We start from the raw sequence: 18,565 nt of genomic DNA on the forward strand, positions 1-18,565 counted from the left end.
ATATAGAGACTTCGGATGGTGTTCGGCAGGTCCCCAGGGTCTGCTAGGCCCTTACTCTTTTGGGAGGTCCCCAGGGTCCACAGAGATCTGCAAGGAGCTCCGTTTTGCATCTCATTCGTGTGTCTTGTTGCTTTGTGTGATAGACACTTTGTTGTTAGCCTGTGTTAGCTTGTTAGCTTTATGTGCCCTTCTTGTTAACTTTGCATTTTGGTTGTGTGTGTTGGTAGGGTGGTAGTAGCCTAGTGGGTAACACACTCGCCTATGAACCAGAAGACCCAGGTTCAAATCCCCCTTACTACCATTGTGTCCCTGAGCAAGACACTTAACCCTAAGTTGCTCCAGGGGGGACTGTCCCTGTAACTACTGATTGTAAGTCGCTCTGGATAAGGGCGTCTGATAAATACTGTAAATGTAAATGTTGGTTAGCTGTGCTGAGTCCGCTGTTTTACTGTACCTGTTAGCTCACTGTAAATAAAAGCACTGTTTGTATGCTTTGTTTGGTTGTGTGTGTATATAACAGTGGACGTCCTCCTCTCCACACCCTTGTCGCGTTTCTTAGACCCCTACACTTAGGAACGTGACACTCCCTAATGGAGAGATTCCTGGAGGTGGGGGCTTCGGTGTTCATACACATACTGGCCAAGAACTAATGTGCCTGTGAGCTGGTGTGCCAATGGAGCAAGAAATGGAGGGGAAGAGGGGGAGGCAAGGAGGAAGGAAGGCGCGAGTGGGAGCCATGTTCGGAATTACAGATAGGTCTGCTCGTTCCCGACGTGAAAACAGCGGAGCGGCGCTAATGACCTTTTCAACTCCTCCCTCCGTGCAGCCCATGTTTTCCCACCGATTTTAGGAGATGATTAAGACATAACCATAGCAACATGCCGCCTTCGCCGAGAGAAAAACAGACAGGCGTCGGCCCACTCACTTACGCCTGCTGTCCAGACAGACGACGAGACGAATCACAGGGATGGCAGGGGAAACCGATAACCAGAGCGCCGACCGCATCAACGCCGGCCGGGCCCAAAATAACAATGCCCTCTGGTCTCCCTGACATCCTACCTCCAGGACAAACTCTCATCGGAACATCTCGCCGTTTAGCCGTAATATCACACCAGGTCGGCTGGCCGTAAAGATGCCTATTTAATTCCCAGATAATAAATCTGGGATAATAGAAAAAAGCCTGCAGGTGGGGGTAGGTTCGGCCCTGGGGGCCGGCGGCCCTGGGTAGCAGCAGGTGATGGAGGAGGATGGCTGGACAGCCGGGGCCCTCGGCCATAACTCACCTATATGAGTTGCGGTAAATTGCCCTCCTGGAGCTCTGTACTGCGGAAAGGGAAAAGTGAATGGAATTCAATCATACACACATACACACGCCCGCACCACCCCTCAGAGACCCTGATTACAGGATTTAATCTGAAAACTGGCCACTGTGATTTGTTTTTTTTTTGTTGTTCTCCCTTTGTTCTACCCAGCGAACCAGGGTAGATGCGATGCTGGAAGCCATGCGGCTCGGCAACGTGACTCACCGAGTCTGGGAATGTGACTGAGTGGAGCAGGTCGATGTCGCTAAGTGGGAGAAGCAGCTTCTCTGCTGACTCACTGATTTAAAAAAAAAGATGGATGCAGAATGCAGTGTTATATGGATGGGGTGCTGGAACAGCTCATTGAACAGACTAGAACAGACAGACTGACGGAACCCCGGAACAACATTAATGCACTGATATTAATGTATAATATAAAGACCATGATGGGAGTAGCCAAGTGACTAACACACTCGCCTATCATCCAAAATCACAACATACTAACATTGTTGTCCCTGAACAAGACACTTAACCCTGAGTGTCTCTAGGGGGACTGTCCCTGTAACTACTGATTACAAGTCGCTCTGGAGAAGAGCGTCTGAAAAATGGCATAAATGTAGAGGGGTTCATACTTGTTGTACGGTCAACCATTAGGTAACTAAGGACAAAAGTGTGGGGTTAAATGTGAGTAATGAAAGGGCCCATGCTAAGTGTGTGGCACTGCGACAGTGACATTACACTGCAGCAGCGCATTAAATCAAGCTCATCCCATGACAGATTGTGCGGCTGACACTTACTGTCAGGACTGAGCAATGGCCGGGCGCAGGGGACATGATCTCACCCTGCTGGCACAGAGCGGCGCAGCGCAACTCCCGTGAGACTACCTGAGGGTTGCAGTCTGCGTGTACATCCATGGGGCGCATTCTCAGACAGGGATTAGCGCTCACCCCAAAACACGAGTCCAGCAGGGAGCCGAGCCCGGAGCTCAGTGCTGATCGGGGCTGTGTATATACACACATGTACACAGTATATACGAGGATGATGGCATTCCTCGCGAATGTGTATACCAGCGGTGAGGAGTCAGCGGCGAGCACTGGCCATCGTGAAAGTTCTGTGATGGATCGTACCTCTAGAAGATCACTGAGATTTCACAGGACCTTTGACTTCTGTTTGCAGAAATGCTTTCTCAACTTGATGGATGTGCGTCCAGGACAATAAATATGATATAGATGGTGGGCAGCACCGCAAACCCCACTTACTACAATTGTTGCCTTGAGCAAGACACTTAATTCTGAGTTGCTCCAGGGGGACTGTCCCTGTAACTACTGGAGAAGATCATCTGTTAAATGCTGTAAATGTAAATGTTTTAGAAAAAAAAAAAGACATCAATACATCAGTTAGTTCAGCACCAAATATTCTTAGAACTTTTTATTTCTTGCCTTGAGCGTATCATTTTGAACAGAACAGTAGCCAAAGACACAGGAAGAGGTCCACAGCTAGCCTAATTAGTCTCGCAAAATGCTCATTCTTTGATTTTAAAGTAACTCGATAAATTGTGTTAAAGTAAAATGGTTGTCATTGTGAAACACTGCAGTGCAGCACACGGTGCACACAACGAAATGTGTCCTCTGCCATGTCGGGCGTGTGGGGACGGTACTTTGCTCAGTGGCACCTTGGCAGCTCGAGATTGGAACCGGCAACCTTCTGATTACAGGTCCGCTTCCTCACCACGCTAGGCCTTCCACCGACTACAATGCGGCTTGTGAGATAACAGTGATTAACAGTGAAGTGCAAAAGTACAGGCACGGATAACCGTAAGGCTTATCGGTGACAGCTGAGCCCCCAGTGACTGCACTGGAGACTGCTGTCACTCATTTTGTACCATTCTCCCAAACTGACACTGCCCTCAATCCAGGTTCTCCAGCTGAGCAGAAAGGCAAGAGCAGGAAATAGACAGAGAGCACAACATCTAAAGCGACTGAAGCCTCCTGACTTCCAGGGACTTTTATGTCCCTACTGAAAAGTGTCAACATATTGACACTTTAACTAATATTACGCTAATTACACATACAGTCCAAAACTGTCAAGCAAAAAGACTAAATAGGAGGTCACTTGGGTCTCCGTGATCTTCTGATGCTAATGCCTGACCAGACTGCAGGGAGAGCATCACAACGTCCGGCTGAAAGGCAGCTTCATCAATAAATGACCAGATCAAAAGAGCACTGACTCAGCCCAGGGGGATGCTGCCTGACAGGAAAACGCTCATTTAATTCTTCTCCTACCTTGCTTCTGAGGGGCCACTGTATTTCGGAACGCCTGGAATCTCAGGGAGGTTCACGGCCGATAAGGAGCATTACTTAAACGTGTTAAAAGTGGCATCTTTGAAGGGTTTATTGACCGACAGTGCTTCAGCCCGACTGTGTAATGAGCCAGCATCGGAAGCAGTCATGACTGACACTGCACTGGTGTGGGTTTTCACCCCTTTCCCCCCTGAAAACTGCGCTCAGCTGTAATGTTTTATTCATGCTTTGGAGAGTTGAGGGTAAATGTTACGTACTCACTGCCACTTTAGCCAAGGGCAATTCAGAGCACATCGTCGGTAAATCTGCTACAATGCACGACGCACGCACACATGCGCCTTTCTTTCCTCAGTCTTGCCAAACCTTAATTACTTTGCAGAAAACGTCGCTAAATAAATACATTTCATGATTACAACATTATGACAATAAGCTTTTGTGAGCTTTGGTTGGAAGCCTTTTAGATTCCCAATTGATGTGGACATCACTGTATTAACACTGGGCTTAATATCATCAATACTTTGAACAGAGACGGATGGACGGCTCTTGTTTATTGGATGATTTTTAGTGCGTACATAGTAAACAGTACTGCTTGCTTGCTGGCCATCTGTAACCACCCGGTCCTTTTTTGTTTGTGGGGTGAAATTAATTCTGCAAGCCCGAAGACTTATTTTAAGGGCACTATTTTTGAACCGTCAATAAGGACTAAGCGCGGGGTGCAGCAAGATGCAGACGCACACACACACACAGGGCAACTGACATACACATCTCCACACAGTAAACATTTTTGCTCTGATCTCTTTCATTAGTGTAGTAAAGATGTGAGGTCAGCGCTGAATCAGTGTCTGGAGTAATAAATGTGTGGGCCGGCATGTGTTGAAGGCAAGACATTCTTTCAGACTCTCACTTATTCCCTGCAGAAAGGCCTCAAACAGACACTAATGAGAGGCCATTTACACTGGCCAGGGTCTGCAATTAACAGCTGCGCTGCTGTCTCCACGTCTGATAAAAATAGCAAAAAAAAGCAAAGATGTGTGCGTCCTCTCTCTCTCTCTCTCTCACTCTCTCACACACACACACACACACACACACACAGAATGGTTTTGATAGAAGAACACAATTAGGCTGCAAAATGAAAGGAATTTAAGGTCACTTCTTATGTAGTCACTGACAGAAGTAAAATAATCCTAATCTTCTGTATGTGAAACGTGTGTGTGAGATGAGTGTGTGTAAACTGTAGAAAGAGAATTGTTCATCATGCTGAAGATGGATATGGATATTCTGGAAACATCTCAGCAGCAGAGAAGAACATCAAAAGATGATTTAGAAAAGTGAACCTAGGGAGCAGATAGACTGGAGAAGAAATGTCCTATATCTTGACACGCAAACACACACAGCTTTGAAGGAGAAAGCAGACACTCAGATCATATTCAAAGATCCGTGCCATGACACCAAAACACCGTGGGTTACCACCGACTCTCACTACACTCCCAGAGCGGGCCTGCAGATAACTCCATTCGTCCCACTGTCCATTCTCGTCATTTCCAATCACAACATCTCCGCTCTGCTCACGTCTCTGTCCAGCTGAAGCTTTTCAACGTTTTCATTTTCTCTCTCTCTTTCACATCTGGTTTCAGGAGCAGATTCTTCAATTCTCTTTCGAGCAAGTAATCCCTCCCACAGGCCTGGTGGTAAACCAGACAATTCCCCACACACCCCTTTCAAATTCCTGCATGTGTGAGGTGGTCTGTGGTGACAGGAAGGGTGGGAAGGTGATTGTCCAAATTAATCTAATTTGAGTCCTTAGGGACGGAAAACACACAGGAAATGGTATGTTTTAAAGATGAGTCCACACCCCGCAGGCCAACGCCCATCGAAGCGCCCACATTGGATTAGGTGGTGTATGTGTGGCGTCTGAAAGTTCTCAATGGTCCCACTACTTACTCACACGTTCTCAGGCAGCCCCAGACAGCGGACTGTGAGCAGCAGATAAGTAAAAGAAAGGCAGGACCACCCCACACATCTACCACACCCACGCTGAACCACATGCGCAAGCTCCATGGCTAAACGCACAAAGTGGCGCTATGAGATAAACACACGGCCAATCCGCTGCCAGTTGCCCCCCGCCCTGCTCACAAAGCGGTTCTTCGCGAGTCAGTGCTGCAGTGTCATCACTACAGGGTGAAAGGTCATTCAGTTTATTTGCGGCGTCCTAATTTCAATTTTTTCTACTGCCTACTGGCATCAACTCGGCTCAAAGGACACCAAATATGATAAGGAACACACACAACATACTGTACAGAGCACTACACTGCCACTTTACAAGCAAGCTGCTCTTAATAAAAACATTTGAACTTGGCTTTCAACAAATTAGAATAAATGAGGGATCTATCCCAGACCATGTGTTTTCATGGCCACCGCTGATGTTAATGGGTGGACGTGGATGTCGCTTGAGATGTTTTATTCATGCCTTACATAATGTGTTATCAAATAAGAGATGCAGTCCCGAGCTGGCCTGAGTGGTTGTGGCTGGTATGAGTCACAGTGAAAGATCAGTATTGACTAGATTCACACAGACAGTGTTCAGCACAGTCACACTCAACTAAAAACCCTCAAGAGAAATGAACAGATTTATCACTGTTTTACTTTTCTTTTTTTAAATAGCTCATTCCACAAATAAAGTAAAGTGAAGTGAAAGTGAAGTGATTGTCATACAAGTGATTGTGATAAACAGTAGCAAAGCACACGGCGCACACAGTGAATTGTGTCCTCTGCATTTAACCCATCACCCTTGGTGAGCAGTGAGAAGCCATGACAGGCGCCCGGGGAGCAGTGTGTGTCCTCAGTGGAACCTTGGCAGATTGGGATTCGAACCGGCAACCTTCTGATTACGGGGCCACTTCCTGTGTGTGTGTGTGTGTGTGTGTGTGTGTGTGTGTGTGTGTGTGTGTGTGTGTGTGTGTGTGTGTGTGTGTGTGTGTGTGTGTGTGTGTGTATATATATCTATATATATATATATATTTGGCCACATTAATGTTTAATTACTGACTACAAGAAGTTCCAATTTTTCAATACTTTTTATCAAAAACACTTGTTTTAATAAGTCTCAAGTCTATGAAATACCATCATAACCGCACATGTTTCTCCAAAAGATCTTTTATTACTGTTGATAACATTTCATTCTGATCTGAACCTACAACACTTAAAATCCTCTACTAAATCCGCTATAAAGTTTACAGCAGCTTTATGGCTGATTATTTATTGAAGGATGTGGCTTGAGGCTCACGGCCTGAAATACCTCACAAATTTCAGGACATATATGCACACGAGAAACGCAACTCGTGTGCCAGATCTTCTTAGTTGTCATGGACAAGGACAGCACAGAACACCTGGACACAAATGTCCAGATCATCCTCGTGCATTAAACATCCTGGAATGCCTCTATACCACATGTTAACATTCTAAGGAACCAAATCCCTTTGCCATGAGTGGATCAAAAATGGACAGCTAGAATTTAACTAGAACGGGTGGTAATTGCAGCATTTTTCATACATTTGCAGCAAATGTATTCCTCTGAAGGATTCAGCCCCTGAATCAAATCAAAGTGATTCTAATGTCTTGCTGTGTCTCAGAAGGACTCCATGTGAGATGCTTTTGTCTAATGCAAACTGACAACATGCTGAATGAACAAGGTTACATGACAATACCAACAGCTGGGTCTATAAACAATCTCTTCATCACAAATATTACTTCACTCCTTCAGGTAATATTTCCTCTGTTTGCTATAGCAATGTACTTGTCCTGCACAACTGTTCACTGGTTGTACGGCATTACGAGAAAACTGCCTATAGCGCACAACCAGTCGTTGTACCATGCCATGCTATGCTGCATTATTCAAAGAGTGCTGGAGTCCTTAGGCCTTTAAAGTGCTTCATCGATTCATTCCCAGAATTCCCCACCCCACCCAGCATTGTCTGTAGCTATAACAGAATTGTGGGGGGAGGAGGAAAAAGAAATCATTTAAGACCAAAATACATCTGGCACATCTGGGTCATGATGTCGTTTTCCTCATCCTCACACTTAGATTCTGTGACTAAAGCTTATAAGCTTTGGTAAGTGTTTCTCATCTGATTGCAATTTGTTGCCCATTGAGAACAAAATATCAAAGGACAACACAGAAACCATGACCAATTTCTAGACCTAAAGCTGCAGTTTATCACAACCACCATGAACAAGCCGACCTGAACTTGTTTCTTTTTCATATTTATTACTGATTGTTACAGCTTATTTACCCATTCCAAACATATGATTTCATTATATGGCCTAGCGGGACAGTAGTGGCCTAGCAGTTCAGGAAGCGGCCTCCAGACAATAAAATGGGCTTTAGAGAAAATGACTTTACCCCAGACCTTAGTAATCCAATTCCTGTACTTTTTGCCAAATATCAGTCTGTCCTTAATGTTTTTCTTGGAGAGAAGTGGCCTCTTTGCTGCCTTTCATGACACCAGGTCATCCTCCAATAGTCTTTGCCTCACTGTGTATGCAGATGCCCTCACACCTGCCTGCTGCCATTCCTGAGCAAGCTCTGCACTGGTGGCACCTCAATACCGCAGCTGAATCATCCTTGTGCTTGCTGGACTTTCTACTGCACCATGAAGCCTCCTTCACAACACAGAGCAAAAACAATGATTTCAAGCATCACCGTCCTTTTAAAGTCTCCAGTCTGCTATTCTAACTCATTCAGCATGAAGGAAATGAACTCCAGCCTTGAGCTCCTCAACACTCTCACTTGTGTTAATGAGAGGATCACTGAAAGGTCCTTTTGTGGCAGGGCTGAAATGCAGTGGAAATTGTGTTTTTGGGATTAAGTTCATTTTCATGGCAAAGAGGAACTGGCAATTCATCTGATCACTCTTCATAACATTCTGGAGTGAATGCAAATTGCTAGGGGCGTGTATTAGCAAGGATCTCATGATACGATATAAAATCACGATACAATTATATATTGTGAAATTCTACAGTTCACTGAATATGTAAAAACACAGCTGATATACAAGATGCTGTGTACAATCTGGGTGGATCATAATACATTAATAATTCAGCCAACACATCATAACTCAGAACTGAATATTAACTGTATTGTCTTTGCATTTGAAGACACTGAATGCTATGCCATCAATATTTTCTAACACCCCTACAAATTGCCATAATAAAAACGGAAGCAGCAAACATTGTGAAAACCAGTATTCGTGTCACTCTCAAAACCTTTGGCCATGACTATAGGTTCAAGCTTCCCTGCATCCTAGAAAAGATAAATAGGTTTAAATCCTAAATTTGTTTTTTCTCATATTAGGCTATACATTAATTTGGTCATTAGATTTATTTCATTCTTTGCTTTCTCTATGCTTCGTCAATCAACTGCACAGGCCACCCAATTGGTTTGAAAACCCATTACCACCCCTCTGCACTGCTCTTCTGTGCTCTTTCCATCCTTCTCATTAAAGCTCCCTAAATTGAGTGATGACCGCATCATGTCGGGACGAGCTGTGAGCGGTCGCCTCTAATTAAACAGCAATTTGCGTGTCACCTTAATCTAAAGGGGTGTTCTTCCTTAACCTGACTGCCCAGGGCGTGATGCTTCATTTACCAGATGAAAGCGACAGAGCAAGAGTGTCCGGGAATTGGGGAAGGATAAAGAAAGAGGGATCGTCTCAAAGAGAATGTGCAAAGGGAAGGGAACATTGTAAAACAGGAATTGTGTCAGCAGCAGTTGGGTAGAGACAAGGGGGTTAAATGTGCCGCTGGAAGCTAATTTATCTTTGTGATGTAATTTCCCCTTTCGGCTACAGCTACTCACAGCACACACTCAGCCACTGCAGAAAGCAGGAGAAACCGAATTCAATGGTGGTGCACAAATATCTCGTGTCAGTGACGAAGAGGGTGTAATTACATTCCCCAAGTCTGTTCTCTTCAGCAAAAGGACCTTTAGTCAACACGCCTACAGCAGTACGTTCACCAGTTGAACTCGACAATCGGGAAAATGAGTTGCTTATTTACCAAATTTTTCATTTAGCATTGTGATTTAATGCACTTCTGCTGTGATCTTTCTAGTGTTCACATATTTATTCTCACTTTCACCGCGTCCACTTTAAATGACCTCTGCTGGCTTCCTTTTGTGATGTTTTCCTGATTGCTCATGCAGTATCCCTGTTTTTGTGATATTTCATACATTTATGAATTATGGATATTCCTTTATATTTACTGTGTTTTCCCCAATATAAGAGGACTCCACACATTTATCATTCTGGTTTGCATGTGCTATTTACATGTGATAGGAGTCCTCAACTCCTTTCACCAGTAAACATGAAGCCATAGACTACAAATGCATCACATTAAGGCACAGGGGATACTTGACACCACCTGCTGTTGTGGGTGAATAAGGACTTTCAGACATTCAGACTGGTTCTCAGAGGTGAGTTCTACCTAGACAAAGGTCCATCCACTTATTATAGCCTCCTATAAAAACCCTACAGTAGCGCTGCTTTAAATGTTTTACTAAGAGGTACAATGGTAGGGCCAGGGCTCATTGGCTTCATGGATAATAGAATAGGTGTGGTTTTCTGCAAGCTGACAACATTGTCCTCCTCTAAGCATTTATAGCCATTTTAATGTGTAATACTTTTCCTCCATATGCTCGAAAAATTCCACACAAATGCAGCATCCCGTTCTGAAGTAGTAGATCATGGAAGCAAATAGGAGGTACAGGATCCACAGACATCTCTTAAAAAACGAATCTGTTTATGTGAATACATTACATTTACATTTATGGCATTTATCAGATGCCCTTATCCAGAGCGACTTACAATCAGTATTTACAGGGACAGTCCCCCCTGGAGCAATTTAGGGTTAAGTGTCTTGCTCAGGGACACAATGGTAGTAAGTGGGATTTGAACCTGGGTCCTCTGGTTCATAGAGGAGTATGTTACCCACTAGGCTACTACCACCCTTTTACAGTGTACAGAATACAGTGCTACGAGACTGATGCTGCAGTTTATGCCAGCCTTGACTTTTCTCCTCAAGGTCAGCAACTTGATATTGGAAATGAAATTGAAATAAAAATACTGGAAATGGTCCGGTCAGCCATGCCAGAGAACCTGAGAGGCTCTACAGTGACACCATGTGTAAGGTAGAAACGGAGAACATCCAAAACATGTTTTCAATCAGACGCAACATCTGCATCTGTGGGTGGAGCCTTGGCTGGACCCCCTACACAATCATCTACTTGCTGGACCAGGCTAATTCTCATTGGACTTCTCACTTCTCTAGTTATTTAAAAAAAAAAAATTCTTATCTTATGAATCTAACAACTCAAACTTGCAAAAGCAGAATATAAAATGTGTGTGTGTTAAGAGAGAAATGTTATTTATGGTTTGTCTCCATGATGACTAAGCCTGCCTCACACTGCCTGAGCTGATCAAATCAGAAGTTGTCTACAGCTCACCCAATTCACTTATTGATGGGCTCTCTGTAGCCCACCTCCAGCACCTGGTGGGGTGGAAAGACATTAAGGAAATCGTTAAAACAGGACATTGCTTCTCAGCACCCAAGCCGCAGCTGCGAGCTCACGCTGAGTAACTCCTCCTCAAGATCACCTTCACAACTAAAGCCCGGAGGAGACCAGCGCTTCAACACAGAGAAATCATGTCCGGGTAATAATAAAAATTCTGACAAACGGCAAGAATGAGCAAATGACCTCTGACGGGGGCGCGGTGGAGACTCTATAGCACATGAGTAAGGAAAAAGGCAGATGAAAAGACAGACAAGGCTGGAGCTGTGCTGGGTGCACTAAGGAGCCTTATACATTTCCCAAGAGAATCTGAGCACAGAGACGTCCCGATTGCACATTGTGATTTCATGTCAAAAGACCCAGTTGTCCCAAAAGGAGCACACATGAAAAAAAAAGTTTATGACACCACATTATCAAGCAGCATGACTTTTCGAGTTCAGGGGCACAGTGAAGGGGACTGGGGCTGATGGATTTCAGCTCATATAGCAACCAAGACCAGGGCCCAGCACTGGCTACTGGATTATCAATTCCCCACAGAAGTCCCAAAGGGGCCTGGCGCCTCAGGGTAAAACGATCCCAGTTTATTATTTATAAAAATATATATCTACACCCCTACACCAATATAACTATGCAGTGCAGCCATTTGTAGCCATATTGGATTAAAATGAATCCTTCCTTTGAATTTGTTCATAGTTCAATGCCACAAACGGGATTCCACTTATTATTTCCGCAATAGCCAGTAACTAAGATTTAACAGATGAAAAATGTTTTACAGACACTGCAATAAGAGAGGAAGATATTTTGAGTGTTCTGTGTAAAAGAATATGATGGATGTGGTCGTGGAATGTCTATAACAGAGGCAGTATTTGTAGAGGGCTTAAGAGTGTTATTAAGAGTAAAGAAACTGGAGAGAAACAGAGGAGGAGGGAGGAGGATCTTGCCCTCAGCGTTGCCAGACTTTTGAATTAGATATTTTGGGAGAAATTACTTGTCAAGGATTGGTACAGTGGGACCCAGCTCTCATTTAAGTGCACTTACCTGACAGTTTTAGCAGATTTGTGTATTTTCTTGTGTCTATGTGAAGGATTCTGTGCACAATCACGTATCTGTCAACACAAAATTTGGGATACATTGCTGGTGTGACCCATCAACAGAAGAGGGTTTAAATAGGCTAAATGATAAAGTAGAGTGTGCAAAGACTGTCAATCATTTTAAACATAGTTTATTATCAGATATAATCAAATATATCTTCATGAGATGTAGTAGTGTAGATCTACTTGTAGTGCTGGGCTCCGTAAAACAGTGGCTGCAGCTGCACCATTCAGAAGGAAAACATTAGTTCTGCCAGTGGGCATTATCACGCTCGCGCATTTCCTCCAAGAACAACTCAGGCCATGGTGTTCAGACAAATTAGTACGGAAACAGACACGCAGTGTATCGGGATTTCGTCCAAATGCTGCCAGTGTGTGGTTCACGCCAGAACAAAGCACGGCAGCATTTGACGTAACTGGGTTTTTGTTTTGCAGTAACAATGGTAGAGGAGCTGGATGCAGTGGCTGGTAAATACTATCTTTATCCACTGGTTTAAACGCACACAAAGAAAAGGAGGGGGGGTAGAAGAAATGAGAGAGAATACTGGTGGATGGGACTGCCGCAGTGAGAAGGCATGAGGTCTGATGGGATGTTAAAAGGTAACAGCTCGTCTCTCTCCCCTTCAAAGCCAGTCATTAGTGCAACGATCGATCAACACTACCGGTAATAACAACTTCATCCATTTTTCTTACTATTTTACAACAAAACTGTCTATTCAAACATGTGAGCTTGCACACAAAAACTTAAAAACAGTAACTTGATATTCTAGGCAAAACTGTGATTGCAGCAATTCACACTCTCTGAATCACCAGTCCTGTTGAGAATGTGTTGGCTGCTCTCGCAAAGCTGCTTACGATGATCTCAAAGCAGTTGTAAAGGTATAGAGAGGAGATAAAATGTACATTAAACAAAAAGTAAGTCTCATACAGTTACCATATAAACACTAGACTTACTCACTACATACAAGTGAATGTACAAATGTGAAGTCATGAATTGATGCTGGCGTGCAGACATCCAAATTAGATATAGGTACGTGTGGGAGCACACACCGTCGGGTCTACTGTGATGCTGCAAAAGATCAAGGACTCAAATGCCCATGCAAATCTTAAAAGAACATATCCAAATAGGGTAAGAGGCAAGACCACACACCAGACAACTAAACAGCATTCTGAGTGCAATGCAACACAGTGAGTGTTTTTATTGGAACTCATTCAACATGTCGTATGCTAGATCAGAATGAGGTGTAATGGTGTCATTGTACCAGCACTTCATAACCAGTGTCTGACAAAGAGAGAAATTTCTCTTCTAAAAATCTTGTTGCTATGGACACATGGACCCTGGCTTTAGCAGATGGTCAGGATGGAGAGAATAGGTGGGAACCCATTGCCACTTCCTGATAGTCCATCTTATCAGAGAGAGAATCCGTTTTAAAATGGGGAGGACGGAGCTTTCATTAATAGAAGAGGGGACTTCAAAGAGACACAGAACACACCACCTTTTATTCCGCCTTTGTGTACACCAGGCATCCCCGAAGGGGGCAAAAATGAGAGAGAGAACTTGCTCACATGTACAAAAAGTTCTTGTGTATTCACCATATCCCAAAGATATTAGAGGGAAGCGGTGAGAGAGAAGGCCTTAGGCAGCACAGTTTCAGAAGTAGGACAGATGAAACCGTGTATTCTTCCTCAGTTATGGCACGTTTCTTATCAAGACGTGTGGAGTCCTCTGTCGCTCAGAAACTGACAAAGAAGCTCCACTATATCATCTGAGCCTTCGTTTGATCAAGGCAGCGGGAACACATGCGCTCCACACATTCGAACTACCTCGCACAATCATTACTCCATTAAAGACTGTGAAAGTCATTTAGAACAGATTAGGAGGCTAGCACAGTTTATTTTACAGATTAGCCAAGGGGCGCAACACGTGTTTTATATTACACTTCACTACAATGATCAGACCTGACTGCGCGTGTATACAGTCCATACACACGCTTAATTAAAGCAGCAGGTCAGCCCCACCACCCTCCCCAGACCTGTCTGACTGGCAGCTGCCAGCTCGGCCAATTAAACTCGGTCACTCTCCTCCCAGAATCCTCGGGGGATTAGTACGGCAGAATTACCACCAGCTGTTCCCGTCCACCAGCAAGGGAGCAGGAGGTGGAAGAGGAGGAACGAAGGATTGCCCCTCTTTTCTTATTTAAAGGAGGGTGGCAGAAGAACACACGGCACACGCTGGTGATGCCTGGGGGACTCTGGGCACTTGAGCGGAGGAGCACACTGGCCGTCATCTGCCCGCTGCTGGGCGGCGCCTGGGCCGGTGAAGCCTGGTGAAGCAGTGATGGACTACTGCGGCAGTAATGAGCGTGACTCAGCCACTGCTAATCGCACTCGCCCCTTCTTGGAATTCGGCCCCTTGAATGACATTACGTCCAGTCACGACCCTCTGTCTTCAGGAACTTAAGCAAACTTTCGCTTAAGTGCCATACCTATAAATAGAGTTTTAAAAAATGAATCTACATGTTATTCATTTTAAGTAATGGTGTTTTGGAGACATGCACAACACACATACACTTCAATGCAGTCTGAAATAAGGACCACAGTAGGAATGGTCAAAGCTGTACCACTGACTCCAATGCATGTTTTGAAGAATCTAACACAGGGAACCTGCAGACACGCCAGAATCAGACATTCAAATGGGAAACATTTGAATAAACATTCTTATACTTTTGTTAACTTCATATCCTCTTGTGCATTGTGTCATAGCTTTGAATCATCGATTCTGTTCTACAATATAAAAATAGTCAGAAAAAGAAAGCCCCATAAATGTGTAGGTGTGTAGAAAACAAAGACCGGTGCTGTATAAAGTCTCATGGCTATGAATTCAGAATTCGGTGCATCTTTGGGAATTTACGAATGTTTAAACCATACCTGCTTTGCATCGAACTGTTATATTTGAAATGGGCTAAGTCCAATTCATCACTTCTGGGGAACTATTTGACCTGGTGCAGTGTGTATCCCCAACATCTCATTCAAGAATTTCTAAATATTTGCTCGTGGAACAATCCCAAAAGCTCAGAATACACATTTGAATCTATAAAGGTTTCTGTATTTAGTCTCTTGATCCAGGAACTTGCTACTGCAGTGACGTACGTGGGTACGTGGGTGACCCATAAAGCACGCGGCAACCCAACGCTGCTGACCCACGATTGGCACGGCTGAAAAACAGTGCACGCGTACACAGACAGACACAGTGCTTGGCAAACACAAAGTGGTGAAAAATAGGTGACATAGCACAATAGTGAATATTTTTCTCTTTCCCACCACGTCACAATCATGTTTTTGATGTAATAGCCTGTCTCTATCTGTCGGGATTCCTGTAGCGCGTTTGCGACACATCCACTTGCTTGGTCTGCTACTCTCTCACCCGCCAGTCCTGTGTCTTCTCAGCGTAAGGTGGTGTTGTGTTGCCGAGGCGACGTGCACGCCATGGAGCACAACACTAAGCTTTATTGAGTTATGAATCAATGCGAAGCTAATTGGTAGATTTAATCTCACATGAGATGACGACAACAGACTACCAGATGAAAGGGAACATGGATAGGACTAGAAGAGCGAATGACAGGGCGAGACCAAAGACAAAATAACAGAAAGCAGGGTGCCAGAGATATAGAGAGAATGTGAGAAAGTGTGTGTGTGTTGGGACTCCCTGTAATCCATGCTGTCTGGGATAAAAGCGTCCCAGTCATAAAGAGAGAGACTCTGTAGACTAGGCTGGTGGCAGCAGCCTATTACTCTCAGAGTGTCTGGCAGAGGCTTGTTTATTTACCGCATAGCAAAGAATGGTGCCCTGCACACATATCACCCTGTACTTGGCTCTAGCAGCAAAGTGACACTTGTCACATTCCTTACATACTGTGACCGATCAATCAACAGAAAAAATAAACCAAACGCAATGTTCTATTAGGTGATGTCACTAAGCGGCTGAAATTGTGTACAAACTACACATCCAATGTTCTAATGGAAGTACAGCATGTGCCCATCTTGCATAGGGCATGTATTTCACCATGGCAGTGGAGCCAGTAATTGTACACTGCAGACTGTGCACCTTCCAAAAGTCACTCAAAGCCCTTGTCTACTTTACTCTGCGAAATTCGATTTGAAACTGAGGAAGAATATACGGACCGTTGTTCACACATGTTCCCCAATCAGCCCTCAGATCAATTAGTCAGCCTTATTAGATTTTTTTCCTCCAAAATAATTCATTATGACAGTGCCCTTGTTCACTTAATTTAAATCATGAGAAATAAACGACTATGCACCCGGATGGTGATTACATACAAACTATACTCCATATTATTATTTTATATATTTTTTTGGCTTCCTTTAAAAGGACTGTGTGAAATATCCTTGGTGACAATTTGCAAAAGGACTTACAAAAAGCAGGTTTAAAATATTAATAATTAAGTAAGTACATTAAAAGTTAACAGAAGCTGAAAAGCAAAAATCTTTGAAATAAGGATGGGACCAAACGGGATGATTGAGAATGGCAATATCACCTAATTGGGAAAGTTTCAATTTTTGTTGAGCAACACCATTCTCTGACTATAAGAGCACAGCTGGTGAAAAAAAATTAATATATTCCTGGCCATGACACCTCCTTCACCCCATCAAAAACACGTCAAAAAACACAACTGCTATGACTGACAAGCAGACACACACACACATACACATACACACACACACACACACACACACACTGAAGTTGTGCTGACTGCTGAAATGAAAAAGGCCTCACCAATGCTACAGTGCACAAAACTGACAAAATATTCAGATAGGTCATTGCTCCCTAAGCAATGAAATGCAATAAGAAAACACAAGAAAAAAAATAAAAATAAAAAATAAAAAAAACATCAATTAGCTATAGTCAATGGCTGATTATACAGTTAGCAAAGCTGCTGCAAATTATGATAATTATGAAAACAAGTGTGTACGGCGGTAACTTTCTGTGTATAAAACTTTCTGTGTATAAAACTTGATTGTAGTGCTCTGAACACCGAATTAAAAGATTTACAACAGTACATAAAAGGCAGCAACACCAGCAGTTTACTCTACTCTGTAAATCACAGTCACACTTATGTTATGCTTATATTACAACATTTTTGGGGCCTGTGAGTGGGCCAGTTCTTTTTGTCTCCAATGTGACTGCAAATGAACAAATGTAAGGAGTGCTGTGCAAATGAAAGGTGATGGCAAGTGAGAGATGAATGGGGCCACGGTTGTTTTCTGGTGATGCCACGCTCTCTCTTCACTCCTATTAGATAATCGCAGCCTAAATTAAACCCTTTCCCTAAACCTTACTGAATCGAAAAATTTAACATTTTGCAAGTGTTTCGTAATAGGGACTCATAAAATTTCAGGACTTTCTACATTTGTGAAGACTGCCTAGCCCATTCACACACAAAGACGGCCCTTTTCTGACCAGCTTTCTCACATGCCAGACATGCCCAGTCTCTCTTCTGCTCTCTCAACTCACACCCACACAAGAGACTCTCTTCTTCTCACACTGACTGGAGACATCTTTCCCTGACACACACACACACACACACACACACAGAAAATCTACATCAATAACTATTCTCTGACTCTGCAGTAAGAGTCTGGGCCAAACATTGCTGTTGGTGAATGGTGTTGATGACCTAATTTCCGCGAATGCCCCCTCAACCTCTATTGGCAGCTCTCCTCCTCATTTTGTATTTAAAGCTACAGACACTGAAATCTCATTGTGAGACTGGCTAAAAGTGGCTGTAATTCTGCACCATGGCTGAATTTCGGAATGAGACTTCAGATATAGTATAAGCAGACCACTAAGACCTATATAAAAGCAAACCATGTCAAGGGACCTTTAATTATGGTGATTTCAGAAAGTACTAAAGACATTAACTAACAGGCAACAACAAAGAAAAAAAAAACTCTCCTCGGGTTCAAATACGCAAAATCAGACCCTGATAAAGCTGCATGTGTGCACTTGAGGAAGACTGATATGTATTTCATTAAAAATGTCAAGTGCTATTGAAATTAATTATATGCCAGGGCTTTGCTTTGCTTGAATTGTAATCAGAAAAGCATAAAAAATGCTTGACTTTCCAAATGCATGAGCCTGCCACTCGACACTCTTTATACAACATTAATATTCACAATAAGATAAAATAAGAAATAACAGATCTGTCCACCAGCAAATGTACATGGCTACTTGTTTTTCTTGCTGTAACAAAAGTAACTGAGGAAATAGAAACATAACAGGAAACATAC

At 43.5% G+C, this 18,565-nt stretch overlaps 1 protein-coding gene across 3 annotated transcripts in view; it reads right to left on the reverse strand.

The window, feature by feature from the left end:
* The window catches only part of spsb4a (splA/ryanodine receptor domain and SOCS box containing 4a), a 53,310-nt gene that overhangs the window by 8,158 nt on the left and 26,587 nt on the right, over window positions 1-18,565 (reverse strand). The window contains exons 4-5 of one of the 3 annotated variants that reach the window (XR_003749540.1): window positions 12,204-12,271; window positions 1,563-1,599 (exon numbers count right to left, since the gene is read on the reverse strand). The exons of the other annotated variants lie outside the window; for them this stretch is intronic. The gene's annotated coding sequence lies outside the window, so the exon portion shown is untranslated. Of the gene's footprint in view, window positions 1-1,562; window positions 1,600-12,203; window positions 12,272-18,565 lie in introns of those variants that run through there. 3 annotated transcript variants of the gene reach the window in all.

Source organism: Denticeps clupeoides, chromosome 4, assembly GCF_900700375.1.
Source record: "Denticeps clupeoides chromosome 4, fDenClu1.1, whole genome shotgun sequence".
In the NCBI taxonomy this organism is placed as follows: domain Eukaryota; kingdom Metazoa; phylum Chordata; class Actinopteri; order Clupeiformes; family Denticipitidae; genus Denticeps; species Denticeps clupeoides.